This window comes from Malus domestica, chromosome 01 (genome assembly GCF_042453785.1).
Source record: "Malus domestica chromosome 01, GDT2T_hap1".
NCBI lineage: Eukaryota > Viridiplantae > Streptophyta > Magnoliopsida > Rosales > Rosaceae > Malus > Malus domestica.
The window spans coordinates 26754398-26771907 of NC_091661.1; the positions used below are offsets into that span (position 1 = coordinate 26754398).

A 17510-nucleotide genomic window follows, 5' to 3' on the forward strand; every position below is an offset into this window, starting at 1 on the left:
ATATTGTCATCTTTACATCATGTGTCTCCTGACAATCCTGTTTTGAATGGATGGTGAATCGTTGATAGACTTTAAAATCTGCTTTTGTGGTCGAAAGAGGTTGGTTATTCAATATTTTTATTTATGCCCTTTTAAACTTTTAGTTGTTTGAAATGGACTTTCTATAATCTAAACTAGAATATGAGCATACACTTTGTGTGTGAACAATTTTATTTTGTTTTTGTTTTTTATAAAGGAGTGTGATTAGTTTTTAAAATTTTTAAAGAGTATGAGACAATAATGATGGGATCTCTTAATAAGGACATATTTTTCTTAATATTACATAATTACCATTTTGCCCTCTTTATGTAAATATTATGCATCAAAAGTGAGGGTAAAATAGGAAAAATAGGGATATGATTGTCATTTTACAAAAGATACAAAATTACTATTTTACCCTCCTCATGTCAATATTGTGTATTGAAAAATGAGGGCAAAATTGGAAAAAGCGGGGAATTTTTTTTGACAAGGGGTCTTCTCTTAATAAAATAGATGAAGCTAAATTTAATAGTTGTCCTTGTATATTGTACTTGCATTGTTTAATTGGTTTTTTTATTTTTTATTTTTTTGCTGAAAAATATAAATGATCACATGCAACAAATTTACAAGTTAACTACTTACATTAATAATTTAATGAATGTTTATTAGATACATCACAATTTTGTTCATAAGATTTGTACAAGTATCTCAACCCCCTTAAATTCTATCTGTTAAACAGAACAGAAGTGCTCCTAATGCTACTCACCAATGTGAAAATCACCAGGAATCATTTTTTCGACTCTTTCAAAGTCCCTCTAGTAAGATTCCAAGTTTTACCCCCAATTTATTTTCTCTGTTTCTGTGCCTTTGAAAAGTTTTAGTTTTTTCGTATTTCTCTAACCCATCAAACAGAGTACTCACACACACACTCTTATATATACGTATATGCACTGTTGATGCACAAAACCGGAGGGGTCTTGGAACAACGTAAATTCGACCGTGAATCTGCAAGAATGTAAAGAACAAAAGATGTATCGTGATTCACCCCAATGTTTGGGCTACGTCCACACTGATTGTATTTCTCTTACTGTATGTATGGATTACAAGGGTGAGGGGGAGTCCCCTAGAGAAAGAGAGAGTTTGAAAGGGCTCTCTGTTTGTAAGCATGAGAGCTTGAGAGAGATGAGCTTTGTGAGGGTGAGAGGGCCTCCAATTGTGAGGGTGAGGAGACCCTTTTATAGAATAAGGGATTCTCACTTATTACATATTTGCCATTCCATTTATTACATAATTACATTTGAGTCCCTCGAGTATTTATACGAGGTCTAAATACGGATGCCCTAAGTGTGATACAAACAGTAGTCCCCCAAGTCTTCAGTCAAGAGAGTCTTTTGGCTGGAGACTTGAAATTCAGTCCATGTGTAGGCCGAAGTAACTAGATGTCGTCTAGAACTGATACTCGATATGAGGCGATGCTCAATGTGCAATGATGCTCAACTAGAAGTAGCACATGTTGCGAGGCTGCTCGGCTTATGACTTATGTTGCCTTGGTTGGCTCGGCTTGTAGCGTTGAAGGTGAGGGAGTCCCTTTTATAAAATAAGGGCTCGCTCCTCAATACATAAATGATGGGTTAGAGTTGATGCTCTCAATGAAGGTGAGTGAGTCCCTTTTATAGAATAAGGGCTCGCTCCTCAATACATAAGTGATGAGTTAGAGTTGATGCACTTTAATGATGGTGAATGAGTCTCTTTTATAAAATAAGGGCTCGCTTCTCAATACATAAGTGATGGGTTAGGAGTTGATGCTCTCTAATGATGGTGAGGGAGTCTCTTTTATAGAATAAGGGTCATCAATACATAAGTGATGGGTTACGAGTGATGCTCATGGCGATGCGGTTGCTCAGCTGGCGGCTATACTCTCTAATAAGAGTGAGGGAGTCCCTTTTATAAAATAAGGGCTCGCTCCTCAGTACATGAATAATGAGTGCTCTCTAATAAAATTGAGAGAGTCATTTTTATAGAATAAGGGCTCGCTCCTCAGTACATAAATAATGGGCTAAGTCCCCCAAGTATTTTTCATGAGGCCCAGTTGAGACCTAATATATGGTACATAATGTAGTCCCCTAAGTCTTCAGTTAATAGGGTCTGTTGGCTGGAGACTTCAAATTGAATCCATGTATGGGCCGAAGTGGCAGTTGTTCGGATGCGGTATTTGTATACCCTGCACTGAAGCTTTGTAGGTGAAGCTTTGCAAGTGAAGCTTTGAAGCTAGATCTCTGTAAATGAAGCTTTCGAAGTTGGAGTTTTTGTAAATGAAGCTTTTGAAGCCAGAGCTCTGTAAATGAAGCTTTCGAGCTAGAGCTCTGTAAATGAAGCTTTTGAAGTTAGAGCTTTTGTAAATGAAGCTTTTGAAGCTAAAACTCTGTAAATGAAGCTTTTGAAGCTAGTGCTTTTGTAAATGAAGCTTTTGAAGCTAGAACTCTGTAAATGAAGCTTTTAAAGCTAGATTGACATGAGTGATGCTCATGAATATTTATGTTGATTGACATGAGTGATGCTCATGGATGTTGACATGAGTGATGCTCATGAATGTTGACATGAATGATGGTCATGAATGTTTATGTATGATTGACATGAGTGATGCTCATGAATGTTTATGTATGATTGACATGAGTGATGCTCATGTATATTTTTGGAGTACTGGATGTACTTTTGATCACCTGGTTGGTGACAATAGCGGTAGGCTGCCGAATAATTTTGGAGTACTGGGCGTACTTTTGATCACCTGGTTGGTGATAATAGCGGCAGGCTACCGAATAATTTTGGAGTACTGGGTGTACTTTTGATTACCTGGTTGGTGGTAATAGCGGCATGCTGCCGAATAATTTTTTGTAGCACTAGACGTACTTTTGATCACCTGGTTGGTGATAATTGAGGGCCTGACTCTTTTGGGCATATGGGCCTTCACCCTCCACATAACATTTCAGCCCATTATTTTGGGCTTGCCGTTTATATATATATATATATATATATATATATATATATATATATATATATATATATTTTTTTTTTTTTTAATTACCATCTGATGGGGTTATACAAATGTCTCCGAAAGATAAAAAAAATAAATCACATAATTCAAAAATAAATCCGACCCTTTGCTCAATAGGTCACGCCCATGATTCCCTTTTTTGCATGTCATCACCACTGCAATTATGTTTGCTTCTTTTTATCTTATTTTGCTTTCTGCTTTTGCTTTTGCTTTTACTTTCTCTTTTGCATATCCTGCATGTTCTCTTGTAAAACGTAACAGCTGCCTGGACAGCCTTGACACCACCCACTTGCTTTTCTCTGGCTTTCTCAAAAAATGGGAACCTGCATATGATGAAAGTGTGGGCATCTTCTTTGGTAGTCGACAAAAGCAAAAGTAGACATGATAACAATGGGACTGGAAATCACCATGCCTGAGCTGACCAAACGAGCTATCTCCGCACGTGAAAAGATCTCTGCATCCCTTCCCCATGTCAGTACCTTCCCACTTGAGGTTAAGGCGAGAACGTGAGCGCCGTCGCAGGCAAAGGAGCAGATGGATCCGACGGCGGGGGAGAGAGAAAGGTGGCGAAGCAGCTGAGGGAGGTGCTCATCTTGTACCTTGCCCGTGCCCAGTTGCCTGTTCGTTCTTGCCCCATAACTTCATATATGTTGCTCGCTGCTTCCTTTTTCGGCGTGCTTTGCTACTCTGCTTTCTTCACTCTACGATTAATCGTTTAGACTCGGCATCGAGTGCAATCGAATCCAGAACCCTAACTGATTCGATTTTCGAGCTTAGGCTGCCTTTCTGCAACACCAGTTTAATCAAAGCGAGGGAATTACCGTTACTCTTCACCATTAATCGGCTCAATAGCTCGTTGACTCCGATCTGTATCCTGTCCGGGAACTAGACTTGAAGTCATAAACTGGAACCTCAACCTACTTCCCTGCTTTTAAATCATTGACATTCTGGAGCAATGTGTCGTAGTCTATCAAGCGTGGATCATCAAAGTTTCCATCTCGAATAGAAAGATCACTTACTCGACATAGGAGGTCCAACATGGGTAGTCCTTCAACAAGAGAGAAACATTCGAGTCACCTTAAGTTTTCGAAGCATGCAAGGTCTGTTTTTCATCCTGGTCGCTCTCCTTCTCCCCGAACAAAACGGTTAAGAAGAGCTCAAACTGACAAAGAGGCTGAGAGAGAACTTCATCGTCAGATTAACAGCGCATGAGTAGGCATTGATCTTCCTCTTCTCAACCTCGAGAGCATCAACAACATCAAAACAAAGCTGCATGCGAACAACAAAATCGGAGTTCCTTGGAAGTGTCGAGAGTAATGGTGGAGGAGGATGGCGACTTGGAGACGATGAGAGTCAACTCGGGATTCGAATCCGGAGGAGGAGTATTCTCCTGGAGATTCTCTCCCATCGTCGAAGTTCAAGTGGATGATCGGACAGAATACGAAACGGCGCACGTTTCGAAAGCTCTTGCAGAAGAAAAAAAGGGAGTCGAGATGATCCATTGTTAGTGGTGAGTTTGAGGAAGTGAATGGAAGGGAGTTTAACTGGGGTAGGAGATAAGCAAATCTTTTTGGTTTGGTTCGTGTTTTGTATGGGTGGGTTTCAGAGAAGATGGTGAATTTGGAGCCACGTGGATTTTTTGGTTCATACGATTTGTTAGCAAGTTGTGCTAGAAATCAAATGCGAGAAGGAGATGGGTTTTGCAGTGATTCTGCAGGTGTTTGGTTTCTTGGGTTTTGCAGATCCACGGTGGACAGTGGTGAGGTTGTGAAGGTTTCACGTGGTGAGATGAAAAAATTGAGAGAGAACCGACATAGCTTTTTGTGTTGATTTCCCACAAATGACGCCAAATGTTGATGCATGCACAAAACCGGAAAGGTCTTGGAACAACATAAATCTGACCGTGAATCTGCAAGAATGTAAAGAACACAAGATGTATCGTGGTTCACCCCAATGTTTGGGCTACGTCCACACTGATTGTATTTCTCTGACTGCATGTATGGATTACAAGGGTGAGGGAGAGTCCCCTAGAGAAAGAGAAAGTTTGAGAGGGCTCTCTGTTTGTGAGCATGAGAGCTTGAGAGAGATGAGCTTTGTGAGGGTGAGAGGGCCTCCAATTGTGAGGGTAAGGAGACCCTTCTATAGAATAAGGGCTCCTCACTTATTACATATTTGCCATTCCATTTATTACATAATTACATTTGAGTCCCTCGAGTATTTATACGAGGTCTAAATACAGATGCCCTAATTACATTTGAGTCATTTGAGTATTTATATGAGGTCTAAATACGGATGCCCTAAGTATGGTACAAACATGCACCTTCTTTAGTTTCTTTGTGAAACATGTACTCTCTCTGTTATTGTAAAGAATGTTTGATTTAGTGACTTTAATTAATCTCAACTAGCCTACTGTAGTTGAAGATTTGGACTTTACTTTGGTTTATTTTCAATGAATGGTTTGTGTAACATCTCACATCGCCTAGGAGAGTGATCTTTAAATGTATATTCTCATTCCTACCTAGCACGAGGCCTTTTGGGAACTCACTGGCTTTGGGTTCCGTAGGAACTTCAAAGTTAAGTGAGAAGGAGGCCATAGCACTCCCAGGATGGGTGACCTACTGGGAAGTTGCTCGTGAGTTCCCAAAAACAAAACCGTGAGGGAATGATAAGCCCAAAGCGGACAATATCGTGCTACGGTGGTGGAATGGGCGCGGGATGTGGTGGACCTGGGCCGGGATGTGACAAATTGGTATTAGAGCCAATCCCTGGCCTAAAGTGTACCGACGAGGATGTCGGGCCCCTAAGGGGGGTGGATTGTAACATCCCACATCGCCCAGGGGAGTGATCCTTAAATGTATATTCCTATCCCTACCTAGCACGAAGCCTTTTAGGAACTCACTGACTTCGGGTTCCGTAGGAACTCTGAAGTTAAGCGAGAAGGAGGCCAGAGCACTCCCAGGATGGGTGACCCACTGGGAAGTTGCTCGTGAGTTCCCAAAAACAAAACCGTGAGGGAATGGTAAGCCCAAAGCGGACAATATCGTGCTACGGTGGTGGAACGGGCTTGGGATGTGGTGGACCCGGGTCGGGATGTGACAGTTTGCACTCCTAATTCCATGTCTTTCTTATGTTCATGGTTTTGATTAAGCTTTGTGACCGTGTGTCTAAAACTTCAGTTGGTATTTCTGAATGAAAAAAAAAACTAATACAATAATCAAGGGTTCGGTTAGGACCCTTGATTATTGTATATATATATGTGTTTTGGTTATGTGTGTGTGTGTGTGTGTGTGTGTGTGTGTGTGTGTGTGTGTGTATGTGTGTGTGTGTTGGAATGTGTAATGGGTTATTTTATATTATTAAAATAATTAAAGTGTGGCTGACAAGGAACAATTGCTCGGCAATCGCAACAAGTTCTGTGCAGCGCTTCTTCATCGTCACAACATTCCTTCCAATTCTTTCCAAACCCTGGCTTCTTCAATCCCCACCGCACCATCTCCGCCGCCCAATATCAGATTTAAAAAAAAATCATGGAAAAAAATTGAACAGAAAAAAATCGAAACTGAAAAAAAAAAAAACCAAACCCAGCCCTAATCGCAATTCCAACCCCACATTCTCCTCCTCTCCCTCTGAAAATCACATAAAACCTTATCCATGCTTATGGTCCTTTTCTAGAGTTCTCTAGATGTACAATGGGTGGTATGGTCAGTTGCGTGGGTGTGTAGATGAGGTGAGACACCTTGGGGCATAATATTAGAACTTATCTTTTAGAATCATTTTGCTATCTAAAGCTTTGAGGACATACCATTCACTAGCACCAAACATACACGTTTGTCTTTTACTGGCTTGGCCTTGTGGCCTTTAGAAAAGGAACATCAATTAACTTGAATGAACTTCTTCTTCTTTAATTTTTAGTTAATGATTTTCAGTTACAGGTTGATAGCTAGTTGGCTGACTTCTTTCCCTGTTATTTTCAGTTACAAGTTTATTATTTACATTACTTTCCTTGACATCACAGTGAACTATACCGAGCTAGAATTTGTGCACTCTTGAGCATAGATTAATTGGGTTTGTTTGCAATTTGTTGCCTGCGATATTGTCCTTAATTTTTTTTCTCTTGCATCTCCGCAGGTTTATGAGAATTTTTTGTCGGCTAAGTTACATGTTTAGTTTATCAAACATGTTACTAATGTAAAAATTACTTCTCTTGAAATATAAATATCAGCATGATGTAGTTCATATTATTCATTTGCTTGTTCGCTAAAATTAAAGTTTTAATTATATATTATCAGCCAAAATTATGAAAATAATTAATTGAGAATTATGATAAATTACACAAAACTACCTTAATTATGAGTTTAACCACAATCTCATACTTCATCTTTTGAACATTGCAATGTCAGACCTCCATTAATCAATTTGTCAAATTGGTGGTTAAGTGATGACGTGGTAAATGTAATCCCATATTTTTGCTGACATGGATGCCAACTTTGCACAATATAAATATAAAAATATTAATAGAAAGAATTTCAGAAATACAAAAGAATCCAAATGGGCAAAGACGGAGCTAGTGTAGGCCTAGGGGGTGGATGCCCCCGATCATTTAAAAAAATGTATGGTTACGTTCAAATTCTCAATAACTAGCCCTAAACGAGTCTACCGTTTTGGATCCCAAATGCCCTACCTGATGATAATTTAATTAACAATTAATTTAATTGTGCCTCCATGTTTTTCTAACCCTAAGTCGTTAATCCACACAAAACTCATCCCACCAAGTACGGCAAAAGCAATTCAAGTCCTCAACTTCTCCAGATTCCTCCCCTTTCATTCAACAAAAACTCAATTGAATTTGGAGTGTTATAGACAGTTGAAGTTCAAGTAATCAATTATCAAAATTCAACGCAAGAATTTTACTCCACAAGGTATTTTATACGACTTTATTTCATTAATTTGTTTTTGGCATTTCAATTTAGAATTTAGCTTTCTAATTTAGATATCAATTGATGAATATTAAAATGATTATTTTTATATAAAGAGATATTTAATGGTATTGGTAATGATATTGTTATGTTATGCTTTTAAAACATGAAAACGATTTGAGAAATATTGTAATATGTTGTATGAAAAACTTTATGAATTAATATATTATTATTTTGTTCAATAAATTCTTGTTATTTTTTATTGTGACTTTGTTGTTTGAGAATACTCTCGCTCGTACAAATCTTTGGTTTCGTCCCGCAAATGGGTATCAGAAAAATGGGATCTTGGACGTGGATGTAGCTACGGTTCTCCGGCGAGCTCCACTCGCAGGTTGTCGAAGGTACACTTTTGGGGCAAATGGAATCTTGGACGCCTTGTCGTTCCACACGACGAACAAACCCAGACCAGCAAAGCAACTCAAACCCCCCACAAACACAGCCAAGCCAAAGCTTCGTACTTTCCAACAGTGTCGGCGATTTGATCGATGCAGGGTTCGGGAATCGGCGTGCCGTTGTCCCAGAGAGCTCGTTGTTTACGACATCTGTCGGGGACGACGTGCCGTTGTCCCATTTGGATTGTCAAATAAAATTATTTTTACAACACAATTCCTTTAAAATTCCGAGAGTTGTCTCTATTCCTCAAAATTTCGATATATGTGACGAATTTCAGTGGATATGTGATGATCCTCATAAAATCCATGTTTTCTTGTACCGACTATACTCGAGTTTTAAAGTTTATTATCGAATCTTAATTTGATTCCATCCCTAAAATTGTTTTATTGTTAATAAATTTTAAAAGGCTTTAAAATTAATAGATTTGATAGAAATTAATATGAATATTTAAAGATTTCTGTGGTTTTAGTTTGACTTATGAGATGGATAGACTTTTTATGAACGAGAATCCTCTTCATATCTTATTTGTGAGGATCTCGAAGATCCATCGTATATCATGCTGTTATAAATCATTTAAAAAAAATTATTTAAAATTGAACACACAAAGTATCTGATGAAAACTGAACGCACAACGAGTCAAATTGTAAATGGGCAAATATGTATGCTTTTTCCTCTCTGAATGGAGTGTATATATAGGTTTACGAGGAGTCTATACAAGTAAATCAGCTATTCAAGGGAACAAATAAAATCCCAAATATCGTGCTACTAATGTAAATGGGCATATATGTATGTTTTTTCCTCTCTGAATGGAGTGTTATATGTTTACGAGGAGTCTGTACAAGTAAATTAGCTATTCAAGGAAACAAATAAAATCTCGAATATCGTGCTACTAAAATAAAATTACTATAATCAATACAAATCGCTACAATTTCGAGATTCCAGACTGGTGGTATAAATACGGAACACCTTAAAGAATCCAACATGCACCCCAAGATTTTCAACACCAAAAGAATTCTGAGGAAGAGGAACTGAGAAGATCGCCATTAGTCAGCTGTGCCAAACCAGATCGCTGTCGTTTTTGTTGGAATTTTTGGATCGCTGGGCCCGCCCCACTCTAACGACACCGATACTGTCCCCACTTTAACCACCTGCACAATCCTCAGGTGTGGGGTTTTACCACAAAAGGCCTCAGTATTAGTTAGAGTGGGGTAATACTATTTAAACCCCTTTGGTTTTCTTCACCCCACCGATGTGGGACAGTTTAACACTCCCCCTCACGTGTAACCTCATTTTAGTGGTTCACACGTGGAGATCCACATCGGTGATTGAAACTCAGAGGTCGGCTGATGTTGGGCCCACTTGTTTTCAATTGGAACTCAGCGGTCGTCTCTATATTAAGAACTCAACGGTCGTCTCTATATTAAAAACCAGATGATGGAGCATGGATACTACCTGGTTTTTGGAGGAATTGAAGTCAGAATCTATGATGATGCTACATGCTCAAATCTAGTTATTAAAGTTCCAATGAAAGGCAATAGAATCTTTCCTTTGAAATTACAACCAGGCATTCATCTTGCTATGAGGGCTAGTGTTGGTCAATCTGCTGAAATATGGCATAGAAGATTAGGACATCTGAACATGAATGCTCTAATGCAGCTTCAAGAGCATGAAATGGTAACTGGTCTGCCTGAGATGGAAGTGAACACCACAGTGTGTGAAGGCTGTGCACTTGGTAAGCATTCCAGAGAAGCTTTTCCCAAGGCAACTAAATGGAGAGCTGTCTTACCATTGGAATTGATCCACACTGATATATGTGGACCCATGCAAACACCTACCAAGGCTGGAAACAAATATTTCATCACTTTCACAGATGATTGTACAAGAATGGGATGGGTTTATTTCTTGAGGAATAAATCTGAGACATTCAGTGTGTTCAAGAAATTCAAAGCAACTGTTGAACTTCAAAGTGGATATAAACTGAAAAAATTAAGAAGTGATAGAGGAGGAGAGTATACTTCACTTGAATTTTCTCAGTTTTGTGAAGATTTTGGTTTAGAGAGACAGCTCACAGTGGCTTATTCCCCTCAGCAGAATGGTGTTGCAGAGAGGAGGAATAGAACCATTGTAGAAATGGCTAAGTGTATGATGTTGGAGAAGGGTATTCCATTTGAATTTTGGGCAGAAGCGGTCAACACTGCTGTCTATATTCTAAATAGATGTCCCACCAAAGCTTTGAACAAGAAGACTCATTTTGAATGTTACAGTGGAAGGAAGCCTGGAGTGAAGCATTTAAGAGTGTTTGGATCTCTATGCTATGCACAAGTTCCATCACAAATGAGGCAGAAATTGGATGCAACAAGTGTCAAATGCATTTTTATTGGTTATGGATCTTGTGAGAAAGGTTACAGGTTATTCAATCCTGAAACCAAGAAGATTATTATCTCAAGAGATGTAATCTTTGATGAGAACTCTTGCTGGAATTGGAAAACTCATGCTGAGAAGAATCTGTCCATTTCAGTCTCTAATGAAGAACATTGTGATGAAGGGAGTAATGTTGAAAGTGAAGTAGATGAGAGGTGTACAGAATCCTTACTGGAGCAACAAAATCAAACTGTTGGTTCTCATTCAAGTCAAGAGGAACAAGTAAATCTTGCTGAATCTCAAGAGTTTGATCACACACCTCTAAAATTCAGAAGTGTGAAAGATATATATGAAAGGTGCAATCTATGTGTGATAGAACCGGAATGTTTTGAAGAAGCATCAGGTGATGAAGCTTGGAGAAAAGCTATGTCTGCAGAAATTGAAATGATAGAAAAGAATGATACATGGGAGTTAGTTAATAGGCCGTTTGATAAACCAGTAATTGGTGTCAAATGGGTCTATAAGACAAAGCTTAACCTGGATGGATCAGTGCAGAAAAATAAGGCAAGATTAGTGGCAAAGGGCTATTCTCAGAAGCCTGGGGTTGATTTTAATGAGACTTTTGCACCAGTGGCAAGGCTCGATACTATTAGAACCTTGATTGCACTGGCAGCTCAAAAGGAATGGAAATTGTTCCAATTGGATGTTAAATCGGCATTCCTGAATGGTACATTACATGAGGAAGTATATGTTGATCAACCTCAAGGGTTTGAAGTCAAAGGGAAAGAAGACAAAGTTTACAGACTGAAAAAGGCCTTATATGGTCTGAAACAAGCTCCCAGAGCTTGGTATGATGAAATAGATACATATTTCAATCAGTCTGGTTTCAAGAGAAGTCAAAGTGAAGCTACTTTGTATACTAAATTCAGTGATGCAGGTGTGCTTATTGTATCTCTGTATGTAGATGACATTATCTACACAGGGAGTTCTGATACGATGGTTCAAGAATTCAAAAATGATATGATGAAACAGTATGAAATGTCAGATTTGGGATTGTTGCATCATTTCCTTGGCTTAGGCATCATTCAAACTGATAATGGCATATTCATTCATCAGAAGAAGTATGCCAAGTCTTTACTGGAAAAATTTAGTTTGAAGGATTGTAAAGCAGTGAAAACTCCACTTGCTATTACTGACAGGTTATCCAAAGTTGATGGAAGTGAGGAAGCTGATGAAGGTTTATACAGGAGAATGGTTGGTAGTTTGTTATATCTAACAGCTACTAGACCAGATTTGATGTATGCATCATGCTTGTTGGCAAGATTTATGCATAAACCTACCATGAAGCACATGGGAACAGCTAAAAGGGTACTGAGATATGTACAAGGGACACTGGATTTTGGAATTGAGTATGTGAAGGGCAAAGCTGCTGTGTTGATAGGCTATTGTGACAGTGACTGGGCAGGAAGCTTGGATGATATGAAAAGTACCTCGGGCTATGCATTCAGTTTTGGTTCGGGGGTATTCTCTTGGGCTTCTGTTAAACAATGTAGTGTGGCACTATCCACTGCAGAAACAGAATATGTATCTGCTGCAGTAGCCACAACACAAACAATGTGGCTGAGATTTGTGTTGACTGATTTTGGGGAAGAACAAGTAGAGGCTACACCTTTGCTTTGTAATAACACCTCTGCCATAGCCATGTCCAAGAATCCAGTATTTCACCAGAAAACAAGGCATATCAACAGAAAATATCACTTCATTAGGGATGCTATTCAAGATGGAACCATTGAATTACACTACTGCAGGACAGATGAGCAATTGGCAGACATGTTTACAAAGGCTCTTCCTTGAATAGCAAACATGTCTGCCAATTGCTTCTCTGTCCTGCAGTAGTGTAATTCAATGGTTCCATCTTGAATAGCATCCCTAATGAAGTGATATTTTCTGTTGATATGCCTTGTTTTCTGGTGAAATACTGGATTCTTAGACATGGCTATGGCAGAGGTGTTATCACAAAGCAAAGGTGTAGCCTCTACTTGTTCTTCCCCAAAATCAGTCAACACAAATCTCAGCCACATTGCTTGTGTTGTGGCTACTGCAGCAAATACATATTCTGCTTCTGTAGTGGATAGTGCCACACTACATTGTTTAACAGAAGCCCAAGAGAATACCCCCGAACCAAAACTGAATGCATAGCCCGAGGTACTTTTCATATCATCCAAGCTTCCTGCCCAGTCACTGTCACAATAGCCTATCAACACAGCAGCTTTGCCCTTCACATACTCAATTCCAAAATCCAGTGTCCCTTGTACATATCTCAGTACCCTTTTAGCTGTTCCCATGTGCTTCATGGTAGGTTTATGCATAAATCTTGCCAACAAGCATGATGCATACATCAAATCTGTTCTAGTAGCTGTTAGATATAACAAACTACCAACCATTCTCCTGTATAAACCTTCATCAGCTTCCTCACTTCCATCAACTTTGGATAACCTGTCAGTAATAGCAAGTGGAGTTTTCACTGCTTTACAATCCTTCAAACTAAATTTTTCCAGTAAAGACTTGGCATACTTCTTCTGATGAATGAATATGCCATTATCAGTTTGAATGATGCCTAAGCCAAGGAAATGATGCAACAATCCCAAATCTGACATTTCATACTGTTTCATCATATCATTTTTGAATTCTTGAACCATCGTATCAGAACTCCCTGTGTAGATAATGTCATCTACATACAGAGATACAATAAGCACACCTGCATCACTGAATTTAGTATACAAAGTAGCTTCACTTTGACTTCTCTTGAAACCAGACTGATTGAAATATGTATCTATTTCATCATACCAAGCTCTGGGAGCTTGTTTCAGACCATATAAGGCCTTTTTCAGTCTGTAAACTTTGTCTTCTTTCCCTTTGACTTCAAACCCTTGAGGTTGATCAACATATACTTCCTCATGTAATGTACCATTCAGGAATGCCGATTTAACATCCAATTGGAACAATTTCCATTCCTTTTGAGCTGCCAGTGCAATCAAGGTTCTAATAGTATCGAGCCTTGCCACTGGTGCAAAAGTCTCATTAAAATCAACCCCAGGCTTCTGAGAATAGCCCTTTGCCACTAATCTTGCCTTATTTTTCTGCACTGATCCATCCAGGTTAAGCTTTGTCTTATAGACCCATTTGACACCAATTACTGGTTTATCAAACGGCCTATTAACTAACTCCCATGTATCATTCTTTTCTATCATTTCAATTTCTGCAGACATAGCTTTTCTCCAAGCTTCATCACCTGATGCTTCTTCAAAACATTCCGGTTCTATCACACATAGATTGCACCTTTCATATATATCTTTCACACTTCTGAATTTTAGAGGTGTGTGATCAAACTCTTGAGATTCAGCAAGATTTACTTGTTCCTCTTGACTTGAATGAGAACCAACAGTTTGATTTTGTTGCTCCAGTAAGGATTCTGTACACCTCTCATCTACTTCACTTTCAACATTACTCCCTTCATCACAATGTTCTTCATTAGAGACTGAAATGGACAGATTCTTCTCAGCATGAGTTTTCCAATTCCAGCAAGAGTTCTCATCAAAGATTACATCTCTTGAGATAATAATCTTCTTGGTTTCAGGATTGAATAACCTGTAACCTTTCTCACAAGATCCATAACCAATAAAAATGCATTTGACACTTGTTGCATCCAATTTCTGCCTCATTTGTGATGGAACTTGTGCATAGCATAGAGATCCAAACACTCTTAAATGCTTCACTCCAGGCTTCCTTCCACTGTAACATTCAAAATGAGTCTTCTTGTTCAAAGCTTTGGTGGGACATCTATTTAGAATATAGACAGCAGTGTTGACCGCTTCTGCCCAAAATTCAAATGGAATACCCTTCTCCAACATCATACACTTAGCCATTTCTACAATGGTTCTATTCCTCCTCTCTGCAACACCATTCTGCTGAGGGGAATAAGCCACTGTGAGCTGTCTCTCTAAACCAAAATCTTCACAAAACTGAGAAAATTCAAGTGAAGTATACTCTCCTCCTCTATCACTTCTTAATTTTTTCAGTTTATATCCACTTTGAAGTTCAACAGTTGCTTTGAATTTCTTGAACACACTGAATGTCTCAGATTTATTCCTCAAGAAATAAACCCATCCCATTCTTGTACAATCATCTGTGAAAGTGATGAAATATTTGTTTCCAGCCTTGGTAGGTGTTTGCATGGGTCCACATATATCAGTGTGGATCAATTCCAATGGTAAGACAGCTCTCCATTTAGTTGCCTTGGGAAAAGCTTCTCTGGAATGCTTACCAAGTGCACAGCCTTCACACACTGTGGTGTTCACTTCCATCTCAGGCAGACCAGTTACCATTTCATGCTCTTGAAGCTGCATTAGAGCATTCATGTTCAGATGTCCTAATCTTCTATGCCATATTTCAGCAGATTGACCAACACTAGCCCTCATAGCAAGATGAATGCCTGGTTGTAATTTCAAAGGAAAGATTCTATTGCCTTTCATTGGAACTTTAATAACTAGATTTGAGCATGTAGCATCATCATAGATTCTGACTTCAATTCCTCCAAAAACCAGGTAGTATCCATGCTTCATCATCTGTCCCACACTTAACAGATTCTCCTTCAAACCAGGTACAAACATAATCTCTCTTATATATCTTCTGCCTTGCTTAGTTTCAACCATTAAGTCACCCTTTCCAACCACATCAACTAGTTGTCCTGTACCCATTTCTACTTTGGCAGTTACTCTCTTATCTAAATTCACCAATAGATCTTCTCTTCCTGTCATGTGGTTACTACAACCACTGTCAATATACGATGTATCTTCATGCTTTTTCACAGCAGCTGTCATACACGTATAAAACATAGTTGGAGTATTATCCACTTGTCCAACATAATTTGCTTGTTGAACTGCTTTCTTAGATCTGCAGTCTTTGGCAAAATGCCCTGGCTTATCACAATTATGGCACCTTGGTTTTCCTTTGAACCAACATTCTCCAAAGTGGAGTTTGTCACAGTATTTGCAGGAATTTTTAGCTCCATCAGGGGATGTAGCAAATTTCCCTTGCTGATGCACATGTTTGTTATCCCACTTCTTACCCTTAGACTTCCAATTCTTTGTGGGTTTGAAGTTTTGATTGGCATTATAATTAGTCTTCCTGGGAGCTATACTTAAACTAGCAAATGCCTTTTCATTTCTATCTTCAGAGTGTCTATCAATTCGTTGTTCATACCCCTTTAAGGTAGCAACAACATCCTGCACATCAACACTCTCCAGATCCCTAGTGTTTTCTATCACAGCAACAATACTATCATAAGACCTAGGCAAACTTATCAATAGCTTCTGCACAATTCTTTGATTTCCTATATCTTCACCATAACTTTTCATTTGTGACATAAGATCAAATAATCGCACAACATACACAGAGAATGCTTCATTTTCACCCATACGAGTGTATTCAAAATCTCGCCTTAAACTTTGGAGTTTCACAGATCTCACCTGTTTATCCCCAATAAATTCTTGCTTCAGTGCATCCCAAGCCTCCTTTGCCGTCTCCAGTATGGCGATTCGTGGGAAAATTTCATCGGACACAGAACCTTGAATAATCCCGAGAGCCTTAGCATCCTGCAACAACGATGATGGAAAATTGTCGATCTTCTCCTCCAACAACGAGGATATAATCGTCGAGATACTTTCATGGCTACCGGTCATATGTCTCCTGCGATTCCGTTGTGTATGCAAGTCATGGGGCGCCTTAATCTCCACTCCCCATTTCTTCGACAAGCACCGACCATGTACCAACGACAACGACAACAACAAGAATGTCCTGATTCTCTTCAACCGCTCCCCTAGACGTGCCGATTACTGGGAATCACACGATTCACTCCCTTCTCGATTTCCCCAACTCACTGACTACCAATCACTGAAGAATAAGAAGAATGTTGCTGCCTCCGCCTCCGCCGCTACAGCAGCATCATTAAGCAGACGTAGAAACCTTGAAGATGAATTTCCAGATGATACTAGTGTCCGCGATTCATCCCTTGCGGGTTCTTGCAATGGCCTCATTTGCCTACTAGGTAAATATGAAGGAGTCTGTGAACTTCGTGACATGTTTATAAAATGGTATGGAAACAATAGACTTCTCTTGTGGAACCCTAGTACTAGAAAAGCCCGAAAGTTACCGGACATCGACTCTTTTCGTTTCGGCCCAATTTATTATAGATTCGGCTATGATTCCACCACTCAAGACTACAAGTGTATTTCATAATTTAAATTCGTATTTCGCGATTACGTTATCTTTATTTGTAAATTTTAATTCCACTAATTATAAGTTTAGTATTTGATTAGTTATTGAGTTGGAAGTTTCATGAACAATCTTTATCTTTCGTTGAAATTTCGAAGTTACAACTAGTGTTTTTAAATAAATCTTGAACCCATGAACGCATAAGCGAAAAGCGTTTGCGAGTCCGAATTATAATGGTATAGTTACAGACGTTTGAATTGGTGAAACTATAGATTGTGGGAATTATTTTAATTTCCACTTATGGGTAAAAGGCCCAAACCCTCTTTGGATTAATGGACCGGCTATTATAAGTGGAATTTGGCAATTTAGGTGGTGGAAAAAAAAAAGGTTAGGCAGCAGCCACTAAAAAGGGGACCCATCAGATTTTTTTTTTTTTA

General features: G+C 39.0%; 1 long non-coding RNA gene across 1 annotated transcript; it reads right to left on the reverse strand.

The window, feature by feature from the left end:
* Positions 1-9302: 9302 nt before the first annotated feature.
* LOC139196063 (uncharacterized) lies at positions 9303-17203 on the reverse strand. The gene is made up of 2 exons (XR_011581106.1): positions 16462-17203; positions 9303-9537 (listed from the first exon to the last, which is right to left on the reverse strand). It is a non-coding gene; the product is annotated as an uncharacterized lncRNA (long non-coding RNA).
* Between the last annotated feature and the right edge of the window lie 307 nt (positions 17204-17510).